Raw genomic sequence first — 15,771 nt, 5'->3', positions numbered from 1 at the left:
TCAGAATTAACTTACTTCTTAACTGGTTTTGAGTTAAATGAGAGTTACATGAGCTCGGTAGTTCTACAAACTGACTTACCTTCTAGAACATACAATCCAGATGAAATTAAGTATAGGAAGTGCAAGTTTAGCTCTACTGGTTATTAAAAACATTCAGCTCTAATTCAACATTTTAATCCAATAACTAAACACCAAATATGTTCACAGAACCACACATAATGCCTACATGACAGTAACAGTGAGGCTGTAACATCTAATGACATAATGAACTATCAGGATTAATGATGGTGATTTATTCTTCATCCTTTTTATTTTTACTAGATCCTGTAAGGGCTAGATAACATAGAATAGTACATCTTTTTCAGAGTGATACAAACTCCTTTTGCATCCATTTCATGCCACTAAAGTGTTTACAGGAATGCAAGACTGGAAAGATTCTTGGGAAATTTTCTGTTCCCCACTAAATCTATTGATAATTTTCTTTAAAAACACACCTCTTATGGTCCAAAAACTTCTAATTCTTAGCTTAAAATTATCCACAGCTACTTATCAGCCACTTAGGGTCAAGTGCTTCAGATGATCTTTTAACTTAAAAAGTAGAAATTTTTTTCTTTCTTTTCCCTGATGTTCTTCTTTATTCATATTTTTTGAAATCCATAACAGCAGCTGATATTACAATGTCGCAACCATTGGATCTCAGTTTCTTACCGGCTACATGGCCACGCATCTTGTCTAGTTCACAGTTATATGCAAGGCAGAAGAGTATTGAGTGCAGGACTCGAGCTGATAGATATATAACCTCTCTCATGTGGCCAGATGTGTGTGCCGTAATTCTATGGTCAGATACAGACTTCACACCGCAGCAGCCTCCCCTGTAATCTGACATAGATGTATCTCATCCTCCCATATGTCCATATCCAGGAAACAGGATGCAGCAGGAAGTTAAATCCGGGTTTGTTGAACCCATATACTCTGCAACCTGTTCTGCACCCCTGAAGTCAACAACGTGCTAGTTTGTACACTTTGCAGGCTGGTCCTGGCTGACCAGCATATCATTAACTGATAGCTTCCGCTATAAGTCTGGAGAGGTGCTGATAGACTATTGAATCTTTGAGCCGATGCACACAACACGATCCAGTCGGCACACTTATAAATCTGTGTCCATCCACACAAAACCAGAGATGAGGAGTAACTGCCTGTCTCCTATTTTTTTCATTAATTTCCTGGTTACATACGATGCTTAGGCACAATGTGAAATACCACTGCTCAAAAAAACTTCTACCTGAAGCAATTTGCACCATAATATATCAGTTCCCAGAAAAATAACTTAATTATTGGATAGCACTGTTTTTCTAGAAAGGAAATTTCAAAATCTTTTTATGGAATCACTGATTTCTTTTGCACAGAATAACTCACTATTCGCTGAACAGAAGAATGTATAGGCTAACTGCGCACCCAGGTGAGATATAAGAAAACTTTGAGTTCAAACCATGCTTTAAAGAGTATTAAAATATTGTATATAATTATTGTTTTGAAGCAGAGACTGAAATGCAGATCTCCTTTGCCCTTAATGGTCAGAGTTCAACAACGTGATGTCTCCGTATTATCTTGTAAAGGGAAAGGTAACAGCTTAATTTGTGTCTGAGAGATGTCCAGGACATATGTGGGACTTGTTTCTCCTTCCTGTGTCTTATACAGTTCCTTCTCTTCCACTCACTTTATTTAGTCAGTTCTTTAATTTTCGTGGAAAGGGAATACAGCTTAACAATCAAATTAGCTGAGAACACACAGACACACAGACCGTACCACAAAATCCCAAGCTACCCCTGTGCAAGCCAGCCTGCCTTTGTATGCAGTACACCTGTGTTTATGGGGCACGCAGTCCATCACTAGCCCAGACTGACAGAACCCTATAATCAATCATCCTCTTCCATAAAGTTGTGTTTTGTATTACTGTGTTTTGTTCCATCTCTCCATTATACTAAATAATTACATTTGAGTGTAAATGACGGACACTGACACCACTGGGATGAGTGATCCATCTATGTCTTTAAAAATACACTGAAAGGCAAGACTTTGAATTTCCATTTCCCTAAGTATTGTTGGTTTCTGTCACACTTTTAATGTCATTTAAAATAATAGCAAATTAATGATCTGTTAGGCTTATACGGAGAATTTACAATACTGAGAATGTATCCCTCACAAAATTATACAGAAAATGATCCACCAGAGCATGACATAACCTTTAGAACAGTAATGATCTGCGGTATATTTATGATTATTTTCATTTTTATAAGTATTTAGAGAAATTTAAAACAACTTGGTAGACAAATAGCTTCTCTGAAACAATTATGTTTTGCTTTCTAAGGGTCTGTTTAAACTTGTTTTAGGGTACCAGCTGGCACTACATTTTTATAAATATTGTTTCTTTCATGCAGTGCTCTGAATTTTTGGCATAGGTATTTGGAATGAAAGATAATTCTTACTTAACCGAATCTGCAGGGAATAAATGTATGGAATTTTTACAGGCTGTGTGTTTATATGTATATTCAATCTATATGGATAGATGTGAGATAGATAAATTTTGGGTTGGTTTTTTTAATAGAGAAATATCTTCTCTTATCATCATCTGTTGATACAACCTATACAGGACAATCTTCTTAGTGAGAAATTAGTCCTTTTTTTTTTTATATGACCACTTTTAGTACAGTTTCTCCAGTCATGTAGCAGCAACAAATCAGAACTTATTTTCTACTCTTTCCAGAGATATTCTTTCTTCTTTTGACCTATTGTTGCCCCTGAAATCATTGCCATTGCACCGATCAGTTGATTAGGGTCTTTTTAATGTAGGTATATGAGATAGAACTCTCTCAATTCATTGTTCTTACTGTTGTCTGTCCCTCTTTTATTTTGTTTTTCCAGTCTAGTATTATTCATCGCTTTAAAGGAATCACTAGATTTTATTGCCACTGCAAACAATCTTTCCTGTAATTTCTAACTGTGGAATCAATGCTACTTAAGACCAGATTTACTTTCAGCTTGTTTTTCTAACATTTCTTAGTAACTGTATGTTAACTAGAGGATTTTTGTTGGTTATTTTGAGGCAATCTGTGGCCCTATATGCACGTCAAATACCTAAACTGGTAGAGCTGAGCCTTCAGGATTACTGTCTTATTTTCAAGCATATTATTTCGGACTTTCTGAATCTGGAGTATTTTCTTTGTTTGTGTGACTTCATTTTCAGCCTCATTGTTGTGAGACAGCAGGTTGCTGAGGTAGCAAAATTTGCTTATAAGTTTAAATGTATCACCATTGATGCATACCAACTCAACACATTACCCACAGGGGAAAGGTGAAATGCAGCCCCTATTTTCTTCATGCTGAAGCATGAAGCATTATGCTGAAGCATAATCAAAACTGTCAGTTGTAATGTGCTGGATTTCTTCTGATACACTTGCATCAGGTTGTCAGAGACAAGGTAGGGACCACTTACTGTGTGGCTTGAGATTTAGAACAAAGTCTAGGCAGATTTAGAATTCTGCTGTTTATATTATATATGAGAATGAGCTTATACATATTGTACAGCACCCCAGTGTTAAACTGCCACGAGTCACATATATTCTGTTATCTGACAAAAATACAGGGCAAAGCAACAAAGAAGTACACAGAAAATCCAAACGTTAAGAACTTAATTTCAGGTCTTTAGTATAATCTTACTTTTATCATTATTTTGTGATTTAAATAATTCAATTGCAAAAAAAAATTGTAAAGTATTTTTGACAAAATTATAATTTCATTTTTAGAAGTGAGAAAATTCTCCTAAAGTCTTATTTTGTGAAAATGTGCCAATTTTCTGTTTTAACTAAATGTTTGCCTTAAGAATGTACTCATGAAATAAACCTTGGCGCTAACACATTTTAGATGTTGCTATGTTGAGCTTAAAAAAAATAGCCCAAATTATGAAACAATTTTCAATAACAAATGTGTCAAAATACATGGACTACTAACACTATGAATACATTAAGTTCTTTGAAATAACACCTGAGAAGGGATGTAATAGAGTTATACTTCCAGTTCATTCAAGACAACATATTAAATAAGTAACAAACACTTCTAGGGATGCTGATTTTAATTTTTAGCTGGTGCTATTAGCTTCTGCTTTAAGCATCACAGTCAAAATTAAAATAAATATATAGAAAAGTTATTTTTTTCCTAATAACTTAAAACCTTCAGATTAAATATTTCAAAGGTGTCCAACCAACAGTTAAAATCACTTGAGAATTTGCCCATAAGAAAATAAAACTCAGTGAGAGCTAGAATCAGTAGGATCCTTTGGAAAAAACAGTCCAAATTAATAAGAGATATTTGTTGCTAGCAAAAATAAACACCAATACCTGGAATGTATCCATTTACTATCCATTTCAATGAGTATCTATTAAACTATCTTTGAAAGAGGTAAAAAATATTATATACATTGAACATTTTTCTTTCCAAAATCAGAGCTTAAGTGTACTGGAAAATTTTCTATGACATCTACTTTCCTTCGTTTGTTTGAATTGATTCTTTGCTGCTTATATAAAGACAGTAAGTACTTTATTTAAACTATCTGTTATTCAGAAAATTAGAAAGAGTGTTTCTTTTCAAAATCACAAGCTGGACATTCTTTTAGTGATATTATTTAAACAGTAAAATGGCTATTTCCAAAATAATGGCTGACAAGATTTGCCATCTGAGCCATGATATATATTGCTCTCTTGAAATGAAGGTCTCTTTCCATTAAATGGGAGACAAGCATCTCCTTTAGAGAAAAGAGCCTTTAATAGCTGTCTTGAGTCAACAATTTATCTTCTGCACAAAACTGAGGTTTTCTTCACTTGAAACTACTTACAGAATGCTTTTTCCACTGGACAGCATGTTTGGAATAAACACAAAAGTAAATATTTTGTAGCTAGAGTACTTAAAAGCTGTGACGGATGAAACAAAAGTAAAATTTTCTGATTTCTCAGAGGAGGAACTAGAATATTACCTTAGGAGCTTGGACCTTTCGGGTGCCAATGAGACAGCACAGTCCTTCTAACATGTCCTTTTAACAGTTTTGGAAGAAGTGCTTTAAAGGGATTACTTATTTGTAAAGAAATACCTTTTTTATGTAAAAGTTGACAAAGCCATTCGTGTACTGTCAGGGAGATGCTGCACCATTTGTGACTGTATAGTTCATTGCAGAAAGAAGGCAGAACATGATTTTCCTTGTTAAGAGAGAGTCTGTTGGGATGTTCTGGTACCTAGAGAGCTTTTTATGTTAGAGTGAAGTACAATAGAGTGATCACTTATATGGATAAAAAATTACTTTCCAAGAGTTGTTTCCCATTGGTGTTGGTACACTTGTTCCCATTCGTACTGAGCAGTGTAAATGATCAGTTCAAAGGACAAGAATTGAAATATGTTCTTTGGGTTTTTTCCACTCTGCTGCTTGATAGAAAAGACATTCACACCCTTCTGAGCTGCCACTCAGCAGCACATAAAGAATGTTACAGCTTGTGTAAGTGTCAATTAGAGATAATTACAACCTCAGTGACCTGTCTTGCCACCAAAACACTTAGCAAACTTTATTTTCTCTTTACAATGTGGAGATTGGGGACACAATCCTGATCCCAATGACACTATTATAAATCAGAAGATGCTGCACTGGAGCCAGCATAATTACACCCTCATAAATACTATGTAAGGCAGAAAGGGAAATCAGATCCTTTGTTTATATATTGGCCCTGATTTTGGAAATCTTTTTGTTTTGTGTCTTGAGAGCCTTCAAATGCAATGATACCTAGAGATAAGTCAGCTAACAGACGTAATGGGATTCTATTGTTCTTCATTTCAGACAAGGTAACAGGACATCGTCCTCTGGGAAACACTTGCAATTTTGAAGCATAAGAACTTTAAAAAAATACCTCTGCTTCTGTGATCTGAATTTGTCCTGAGATCTTGGTCGTGACTGAGCTTTAGCAGAGCCACAGTGCACACCTTCTGTTGTTCCATAGCCTTAGGAGCCAGAACTTTCTATGAAAGCAACAACCTAAATTTTCACTTAGCGTGGGTCCTGTACTTCAGTGAAAGAATTCAGTACCCAATTCAGATATCTACAATCGAAAATGTGTCCTGGTTTCATTCTTTATTCTCTGCAAGTCTCAGAAATTTCTGATTCTCTCCCAGTCCCACTACCAGTGCCTCATGGTTTAAAATTTTCTGTGCAGCAGACAGTCCTTTCCCCAAGCCAGCAAGGAACCATGCTCACTGCCATTGTTATTTTCAGGCAGTTCATTTGGTGTTTCTTTGCCTGAAACCCACAAGATGTTTTTTTCACTATAAATTAAACTGGTTGAATTCCCCAGCAGGTATGGTATAGTCCTGTGAATGCTAACTGCCTGACATTATTAGCATGCTCATTATATTAACCACTTCATTTCTTCTCATTTACATTTCAGACAGGAATAACTTCTTGAACTGGAAGTATAATGCACAGAAAATTATTTTTGAGGAGCAGTTTGAACTTCCTTTGCATTTAATATGCGTATTTGCTGAAATTGCCCTTTTATTACTAAAAAAGAAAGTAGCCCTCTTATGGAAGTGTTTATCACTACAAGGTGAAAATGAGATTTTTTTTTTTATAAGTAGTGGACAATTCTTGATGCTGATTTGTCAGCCGAGATAGTTGTACATGTGACAGGAGCATAAAAGTAAACAAAGCCAGGCAAAACTGCTGTTAAGACAGTCTGGCTATGGTTTTCTAAAGCGAGGCAGCCAGGATTCATATCAAATCTGCATTTTAAGCTCAGGGTTTCTGGTTCTCTTCCTAGTTCTAACATTGAATCATTTTATGGCTATGCACTCCACTTTCTGCATCTCTCTTTCAGCTCCATAACTGGTCATAGGAGTTGAGTCACTGAGATGTAATTCTCTACATTTTGGACATTTCAGTAAAAGGTACCTGAGAAAGACAGAAAATTAATATGAAGTATCAGGCACATTTTCTACATGATGCTAAGCTGAAACTCTAAAATTTTGGCTCAGACTCCAGTCAGAGTATCAAATTTGACTACAGAAAGATTGTAGGAGGAAGGTCACAACTGTTAGATACAGAAAAGCAACTACAGAGAAAAAATCTTTCAAAATTGTCTTTTCATTGTGACTCTGGTTGACAGTGACTATCATGATTTTTCTTAATTCCTCTCCTTTCATTACCTCTTTCTCACGTTTTCATTTGAAATGACCTCTACTAAATAATATCAACACACAATATGAATTCCACCTTACATAAATAGATGAGAAGATGTGTCTTTTCCATTGGTAGGTCTGAACAAAGAGTCCCCAGACATGATAAACAGTGTTTGTCACGTTCAATCACATTTTACAGCCTCTCAGCTAATGACGTACAGCTCTAGTCTAACTCTATTTACATGCTTTTTATTGAAATTGCAGAATAAAAATGTAGCTGCCTGAACAAGCATGCTGAAGAAAAAGACTTAAATACCATCCTGGATGAAAACAGTTGACAGGAAAGAAGCTATTTGATCATCTCAATGCAAGCAGGATCCTTTTCTTTCCAAAATTAAAATATTCTTATAATTTGACAACTTCTATGACGCACACACAGACTGCATATACTTGCACCAGAACAGGCAAATTGTCCTAACAGGAGTGAGCAGCTGGCAGGTGACATCATGGGAAAAGTGGTAACCACGCAGGTTTCCTTCAGATGAAGGATACACTGGACATTAAAAAAGGCTCTGATTAAATAGAAGAATGTATGGGATCTTATCATAGGAACCTTGTAAAGAGTCGGCAGTTATTGAGTACAGAGGGACTGCCCCTTCCTGGGTTGGAATTCCAAGAGCTGGTTCTTGTTATTTCCTAGGTGCTCTTCTATGTTATTTTATCATGTTGTAAATTATCTAAGACTACTCAGACAGATCTAAAACATTTGAGTACACAGTAGCTTATTTGGATAATAAAATGATTCCAATATTAATTTTAAACTTAAGCTGACTTTTTTTTCAAAGTCATCATTGCTGAAATGATTTTAAAATATCGTCTCCCTAAAATGTGTTCAGTCACCTGATGGTTTTGGATAACAAGAAGAAAACAGTAAAGAATACTCCTTTGCAACTTGCAGCCCTCTTAACACCAGAAAGGAAAAATAAGGCTGATATTTATATAGGAATTTCTAGAGATGTCAGTACATTGAACACGGTCTTACACTAATGATTGCTAACAACAACAAGACACAAACAAAAGACTTAAGAACCTTCAACAACAAAAAGAAAGTGCTCATTAAGGAAGCCATTATAAAATGGCTTGTCCAGAATTGTCACAGTTCCCAGCTGCGCTCTTTAAACAGCTAGTTATTTTTAATTCTCTCTCTACTTTCCAAGGCATGCTGTCTGAGGTCCCTCTACACAGGCAGCCCTTCATTGGATGCAAATTAACAGGTTATATCTTGTGTCAGAAAAACTGATATAGTTAAGTACTGTTTCATATCAACTGGCAACTTTTCTAGGTACTGAAATGAGGCCATCAATAATCAAATTAAGGTTTTATACAGCATGCAATAGCAGAGAAGCAGATGAATAAAAAAGCTGAAAACAAACACTTGAGAGATCCAAAATGGTTGCCAGAAGTGCTGCAGAACTTTTAATAAGTATAAATTCATCCATCTTGTTAAACCAAAGCTCTTAGAATTATGGTTTCTGATTTGAACAGTTTCAAACAGCATATACAGTTTACATGTTTGGCACCATGTGATTTTGGCTCAGTCCTTGATACAACTTCATCTGATCTCCTTTGTTCCTTTTATTTTAACAGAGGATACTACAAAAAAAAAAAAATCAGATTAAGTATAGCTTCAAAACCTCAGAAAATTTGGAGGTATGATCATCAGTGATTATTGTCAAGAAATAAGCTTGACTCATTCTTGTTGCATCTACACATTTCTTTCAGGGTTTTCTGTGGTAAGTTCACAGTACTGGCCAACTTGAGCACAAAAAATTGTTCTGAGATGTTGAGAGATTATGATGATGATAACGATAATATGAATTGTAGAGAAACAGAGTGAAATCTGTGAAATGATGTAAGGTAATGGGCATAAGAATAGTGGAATGTTAGTCAGCGTAGTATGAAACTAAGCTGAATTTGGTTGAGACAAACTGACATAAGTCAGCTTCAATCCATACAGACATAGGTACTTTAAAATTTTCATTTCTTTGGCTGGCTCTTAGTGTGTGGGGTCTTCTGAGAATTTTGTCACTTAACACTGTAGGGATGGGTGGCATACAAAATAGGGATACATTGAAGTCTAGAGAAAGAGATTAGCTAGAAAGAGGTTGGTTGAACCATACAAATCCTCTGAATTTAAGAAGACTGATCTTGGCAAAGCTAATAATCAAGAACAGGATGGCAATGAAGTGAGGGGAAAATTATAAGGGTAAAAATGGATTTGAAGAAAAAAAGGAAATAATTTTAAAACCAATATCCAGAAGCTATGAAAATACACTTGGAAGAAGACGACTGCAATAGAACCAACAGATCTTCTAAATCCCCACAAAGCAGTAAGGGAAGATAAGAATACTGCTGAGAAGCTAAATGACTTTTTGCATTAATTTTCACACAAGAATTTTTAGAAGATTACTATGAAACATGTTGTTTTCTCATATATAACAATGTGATGCTCCTAAAGCCCTACATGCTACAAAAACTTTCCTGTAACTTCATGCAAACAAACAAGATGTATGAAAACTCAAAATTTTCCCTATATGTATTAACTATTCCATAGAAAAGCAGGAGAAAGAAGTAGTATCTCATGTATTTAAAGAAATGAAACTGGAAACCATTTAGCTTTTTTCCATTTTTAGAACCTTGTTTGAAGTGGATCATTATAACAAGTGAGAAATTTCACAACATACAAGTTCCCATCTTGTTGTATTTTAAAACAAAAAAAAAAAGGCTTAATATGTCAGTCATATGCTAAAATGATTAATAAAACAAAAAAAGTTTTACTAAACCACCATAATTTCTTTAGACTTTTAGAAGTTCTGATTCCTCAGGAAAGGGAACTCATTTGCTACAGATATGGGGCAGGCAGCATCAAAAAAGGACATAACAGGAAAAAAAAACCAACAAAGTAAGTTTAGGATAATACATGAGATTCATTGTGAAAAAACGTATGAAATGATTGACTGAAGGTTTCATTATGGCTTCACTTATTCCTATTAGTGAACTGGAAGGGAGGGCAATAAAACTCAAATCTGAAAAGTGCAAGGAAATAATTTTGTTATTGAGGTATAAGGAGGACCATGAAGAATTCAGAGAGAGAACATGAAATAAATGAATGAGTAGCATGACAGCAAAATTTATCAATGCTGATCATGCTGGAGGGAACTACCTGAAAAATGCAATGCACAATGTGGCTTCCTAAATTAACCATATCTAAATTAACCAATGGAACACTAACCATCCTACAGGTTTCTTGACAGAAGGTCATTGTTAATGTGCTGCTACAATCATAAAAAGTAATATGTTACACTGCAATATGTTACGACAACTTGAATGATGGTGGGAATGGACAATATAACACCCTTATTTAAATCAGTAGACTTTCCCAGGATACTATCCATAACAAAGAATACTTTAAAAGAGAATGTGACAAGCATGCTGAAAGCAAAGTAAAACATCAGTTCTAAAGACTGGAAAGATTGGAAGAGTTGCATTCCAAAGAGGATGAACAGCAGGAAGAATCAACATAAAATAGTAAATAAGTTTAAATGTATGTTGCAAATAGTAACATGAAATTGAATACCTGTGTTTTTTTCTGACCGTTCTGGCTTAGGCTAGAGCAGATCCAACTCTCTAACTTGCCAGTTAAGCCTGAGTAACTTCAGTTTCTGAAAGGTACCAACAGTCTTTCAGACAGTGGCTACGTCTAGAAGAAATAACCCTCATATCTATCACCAGGGTAATGGGGCAGTGGTATGGAGAGACACCTTCAGTCACAACTTTTCTGCGTAAATCAAGACCATCCCAGAGCTGATGGCAAAGGGGGCCACACCTGCTGGGAAGAGTAAACAGGATCGGTAGCTGGCCCAATGAAGTATTCCACACCATACATGTCGTAGAATAGAAGTTTAAAGATCACCAAGGGTCTCTTCTTTGATGACCAGCATTCAGGGAGGACCTCATCTGTTTCACTGTCACTGAAACTGTTCATGTGCTCCTGAATCCAGTTTCTGGATCATTTCCAGTGTTAGTGGTGTTTGAATTGATTTTGTGTCCTTGTATATTATTGTTCTGTTAACGCTTTTAGTTTTAGTTTCCAGCGCTCAAGCCTGTCCTCTCATTTCCCTTTCTCTTTCAATGTGGGGGTGAGAACTGGGGCTACAGCTGCCCATGTTTAGCTGCTGACCTGTGGGCAGGTGTTACAAGCAAAACTGGACACTGATATAATCCAAGAATAAAGAGGCATTCAGATTCTAAATGAATGACACTGAACTTTAAAAAGTAAACACTTCTTCGTGTACTATTGTTGTCCCTCAAATGGGGTTCATTACCTGGCATGCAATAAGCCAATACTACACACAGAACTGATATATTGTTTATTTCTTATTTGTGCAAAGATGGGTGCTAAGAGGAACAACATTTATTCACTACTGTGTGTATTCAGTGGGGTAGGGATCTTCACTTAGTGAGTAGGGGTCTTCACTTGGAGGCAGTAGCTTAAGGCCGAGGTGTATAGTTTTCATATTGTAGTTAGGATAGTTCAGTTCAGAGACAATGTTTCAAAGGAATTTGCTGAACTTCATAAACATTGTGGACAATTTAGCAACATCCTGCTTTGTTCAAGGATGTGTATCGTCATGTTAGGTTGACCTTTATTTGTCTTTTTCTTTTAAAATCTTCCTGGTACTCATTACTATCATTAATTCTAAAGTAAACAATGTCAACCTAACCGAGGCAGTACCTCAAAATATGTATTTGATCAGTCTACACTATGAGCAAAGCCATCAGCCATAAAATGTTTTGCCAATGAAAATCAATAACAAAAAAAAAAAAATAGAAATATAGGAAATACGTGCTAATCAAGACTACATAACATTGTTAGCAATTTTTAAAGGCATATTTATTGTTTCCTTCGTGGTTTAACTGAGACTGTAATTTTAGAGATAAATGAGAATAGGAGGTTTGTTCACACTAGAGTACCCTAGGATTATTTGAAATGTCTCTCAATTATCTTGAGGCAGCCACATTCAGAGATCTATATGACCTTTCATGGTTCCTATGTTCTGGAGTTTCATTGTAGCATATAAATAAAAAGAGGATATGGAAAATACAGCAGAACTATATTTATTTTGAATAGTAGTACCTTTCATTTAAAAGAAGAGGAAAAGCTAGTTCCTATTTTACAGAGCACCATGAAGGTTAGTGTGTTTCATTGTGAATAACAGAGGACTTGAAGTGCCACAGATCAAAAATAGAACCTTATCATGTTCATAAGGAAAAAATTCAATTTTATTTAGTTGATATTTAGTTGTAGTACACTTTTAATACTACATTTATGTGAATGTTAATGGGGTTTTTATAGCATTCAAACCCACAAAAAATTAAAAAGTAAACATACATATCTTAAGTCCTAATCTAAACCTACCTAACCTTCACTGCCATGCTCCAACTGCATAAGCAAAATAGTATTTTATCCAAGAGCATGTGACCAAAAGGAACTTTTCTTTCCAGATAAGAGCTTTGAAAGATGCTTCCACATCCTGAGACCTTTTATTTAGTTAATATCTGAAAAGCCAATCTCAGATCCCAGCCTTTTTGAAAATTAGGCCTGTAAGGCACTCCTAGAATCTGAACCATTCCAGGTTTGCAATTAGTTTTTGGCTGTAACAAAAAGCCTCACATCTTCTTTAAATTCAGTTCAGTCACGTCTGCACGGATTGCTAAAATATCTGGACACCCAAAAAAAACCCCTCTACTGATCTTGGAGTTGTAATGCTTAACTGTAAGTATATAGTAATTTTTTTCTTCAAAAATGCTTAGCTGAATTCATTTAAATGCTTTTTTTTTTTCCTGTTTCACTAATGATTTGTCTAATTTTTGTTAATAAATCAGGTCAATCTTACTAAGGTAAGCAGTGGGGAGCTACTATATCTACACCGTAGGTGTACAAAACAAAATATGTGTGATGAAACAGGAAACAGAAGTCTGGTCAAGAGTTTGTTGCAGATATTTTATTTTGGGTCAAAAAGCACCTTCGCTCTGTCTGAACAACAAGTTTTCTAAATATTGAAGCAAATATGCTGTTCTCTAATCACTTAGAGAATTCTTCAGGCATAGAGGGCAAAAAGGGAGATTTTTCCTTTTTAATCAGGGTCTGCAAATTTCATCTCAACTGAATTCAGAAGAAATTAAAAGTATAATCTGAAGGTTTATCTCTAATTCTCACTTTCAATTTTTCAATATAAACATTCTATTTAATGTACACAAGATTACCAGTTCTTCTCTACTGAAATAGAAATGCATGTGCTCACACTCTTCAGCCCTCTGTTTTGTTAAGTGGGAACTATGAATAGTTAAGTATTTGCTGTGATTTAGGTAATGTCCTTTTACAACACAAAATGTAATCCAATTCATTGTGTATGTGCTTGTAAGGGAAAAAGACAGAAATTATTTGATACTAAGTCTTTTTTCTTCATTTGGTATTGTTGAAACTGTCTCTGGAGAAATAAAGAGGCTTTTTCTTTTATTTTTTATAATGGGAATCTAATGAGAAGTTTAATTAGCATCATGAATTTTTCCCTTACTTTCTAGATTTTAAAGTGATCATTCAGTACTTCTCAGTCATGATTTTATATTGTGGATCTGTTATGTTATTTCCTTAAAATAATTTACACAATACTGTCTTATTTTAGATTTTAGTTAACCCATTTTATTGTCATAATAACTGGAAAATAGCAAGGAATGATCAGATTCTTGTTAACAGATCAGTCACTGAGTGGAATATTTTCTCAGTTAGAAACACGTGTAAAGATGCTAGTAGGGAAGACTTTATTGAATGTGCACTTGAAAAGGCCATAGCAAGACAGTGTATTCCTCCTCCTTTTTGTTAAGCCTTGATTTTTTTCTTCCAAAATAGTTATTTTTGGAAAGGATGGTTTTAACTTTCTCCCTGAATTTTTTCTATAGAACATTGCATTTCTTTACAGCTTAGAATGAAACCTTTTTACCAGAAAATGTAAGATCCCGATGCAGATCTTTCTGATGCAGACCCTGCTCAGGTTAACTTCTTGACATTTATAAAAACCAATATTTGGTGGGCCTAGTCCTGTAGATACTGCACACTTTTCTGACAGTCTGAAATATCTTTCCATTTGTCCTAGGAGATATAAGCCACAGCCAGTATTCTCGTATTTTGTGCTGTGAATTTCGCAATGCTTTTGCAAATATTGTACCACATAACACAGCCCTTACTTTCACAGAAGATGCTTTTACTAATTTTGGTTGTTTGTTTTGTTGGTTTCATTATTAACTTCCTGGTACAGGATGTCACTGGGTAAGAAATTTCAGTATGGAAATGCTCTGCAAAGCGTGTGTGTCTCTGTGTGTGTGTTAATGAGTAAGATTCAAATAGACCATGACTCTCCCCATGGTTTCTAGTTCTCATATTGGCATTCTGAAAGATCTTAATTCATGTCCTCTGCTCCCCTGGCTGCAAAATGAAGGCAAGCATATTGATTTTTTATGCTGAGTACTTGAGATACACTTAAGAAAAATCACCATTCAAAAGGTCCTTGATGATGATGATGTTAATCTCTGTATGAAAAGTTCAAGCACATTGGCTATCACATACCTGACAAATAAGCTCTATATTTCTGTTGTTACTTTTCTGGAATACATGTTTCAAAGTCACTACAAAATGAGAAGCTATTAGTAAGTCCATGAAAAACAGTACAGGGAAGCAGATTTTTTCCAGTGTTTTATTGCAATTTTAAAATGCTGTGTACTATTTTTCCACAGGGAGGCTAGCAAATAAAAAATAAACTAAAGCTAGCAATTAGAGAAATGTAGCTGAAACTTGTTCAGCTTATTAAGTATTTAATTTTGTGTATAAAGTGAGAAATCATTAACAGTTTTATTTTCCGTAATGTAAAAAGAAAGAAAAAACTTCTAAAAACGGAGGCAGTACAACTGCCTTTAAAAGATTTGATATTCCTATACTTCCCTGAAATATTTATACAGCTTAACTAAACCTGTAGTTTGACTTCATAATCAGACTTCTAGTTGGTGAGACCAATTGCAGTGGTGGTTTAAAAAAACCTAAGTTGTTCCTTAGTGTTCACGAGGAAACAGGGCTTCTGTTTCTACTTCAAAGGTTGGACTGATTTTGCTGTAAAAGGTTTTCTGGTAAAACTTTGCTTAATGGAAGAGCAGAGAGGACCAAATTAACTGGCATCCTCCAGCGAGGAGGACTTGCACTCGTCAAATGATGTCGTCAACCTCACTGCTGCCTTGGCCTCCCTAAACACTGGATTTGCCTTTCTGCTCACAACAGGCTGATCTGATCAGATCTGATCTGAGCACCACTGAGCCAGGATAGCTGCCACATCAAGGTGAGAATGTAGAGTGTCTGCCTAACTATGCACTAGTCATGTAGACAACTTAGTCATAAAATAATCAGGAGATCAAATTATTTTTTAAACCATACTCAAACTTCCAAATCAAAGTCAA

The sequence above is a fragment of the Cuculus canorus genome, chromosome 2, assembly GCF_017976375.1.
Source record: "Cuculus canorus isolate bCucCan1 chromosome 2, bCucCan1.pri, whole genome shotgun sequence".
NCBI lineage: Eukaryota > Metazoa > Chordata > Aves > Cuculiformes > Cuculidae > Cuculus > Cuculus canorus.
Note: the sequence above shows the minus strand (reverse complement) of the source record.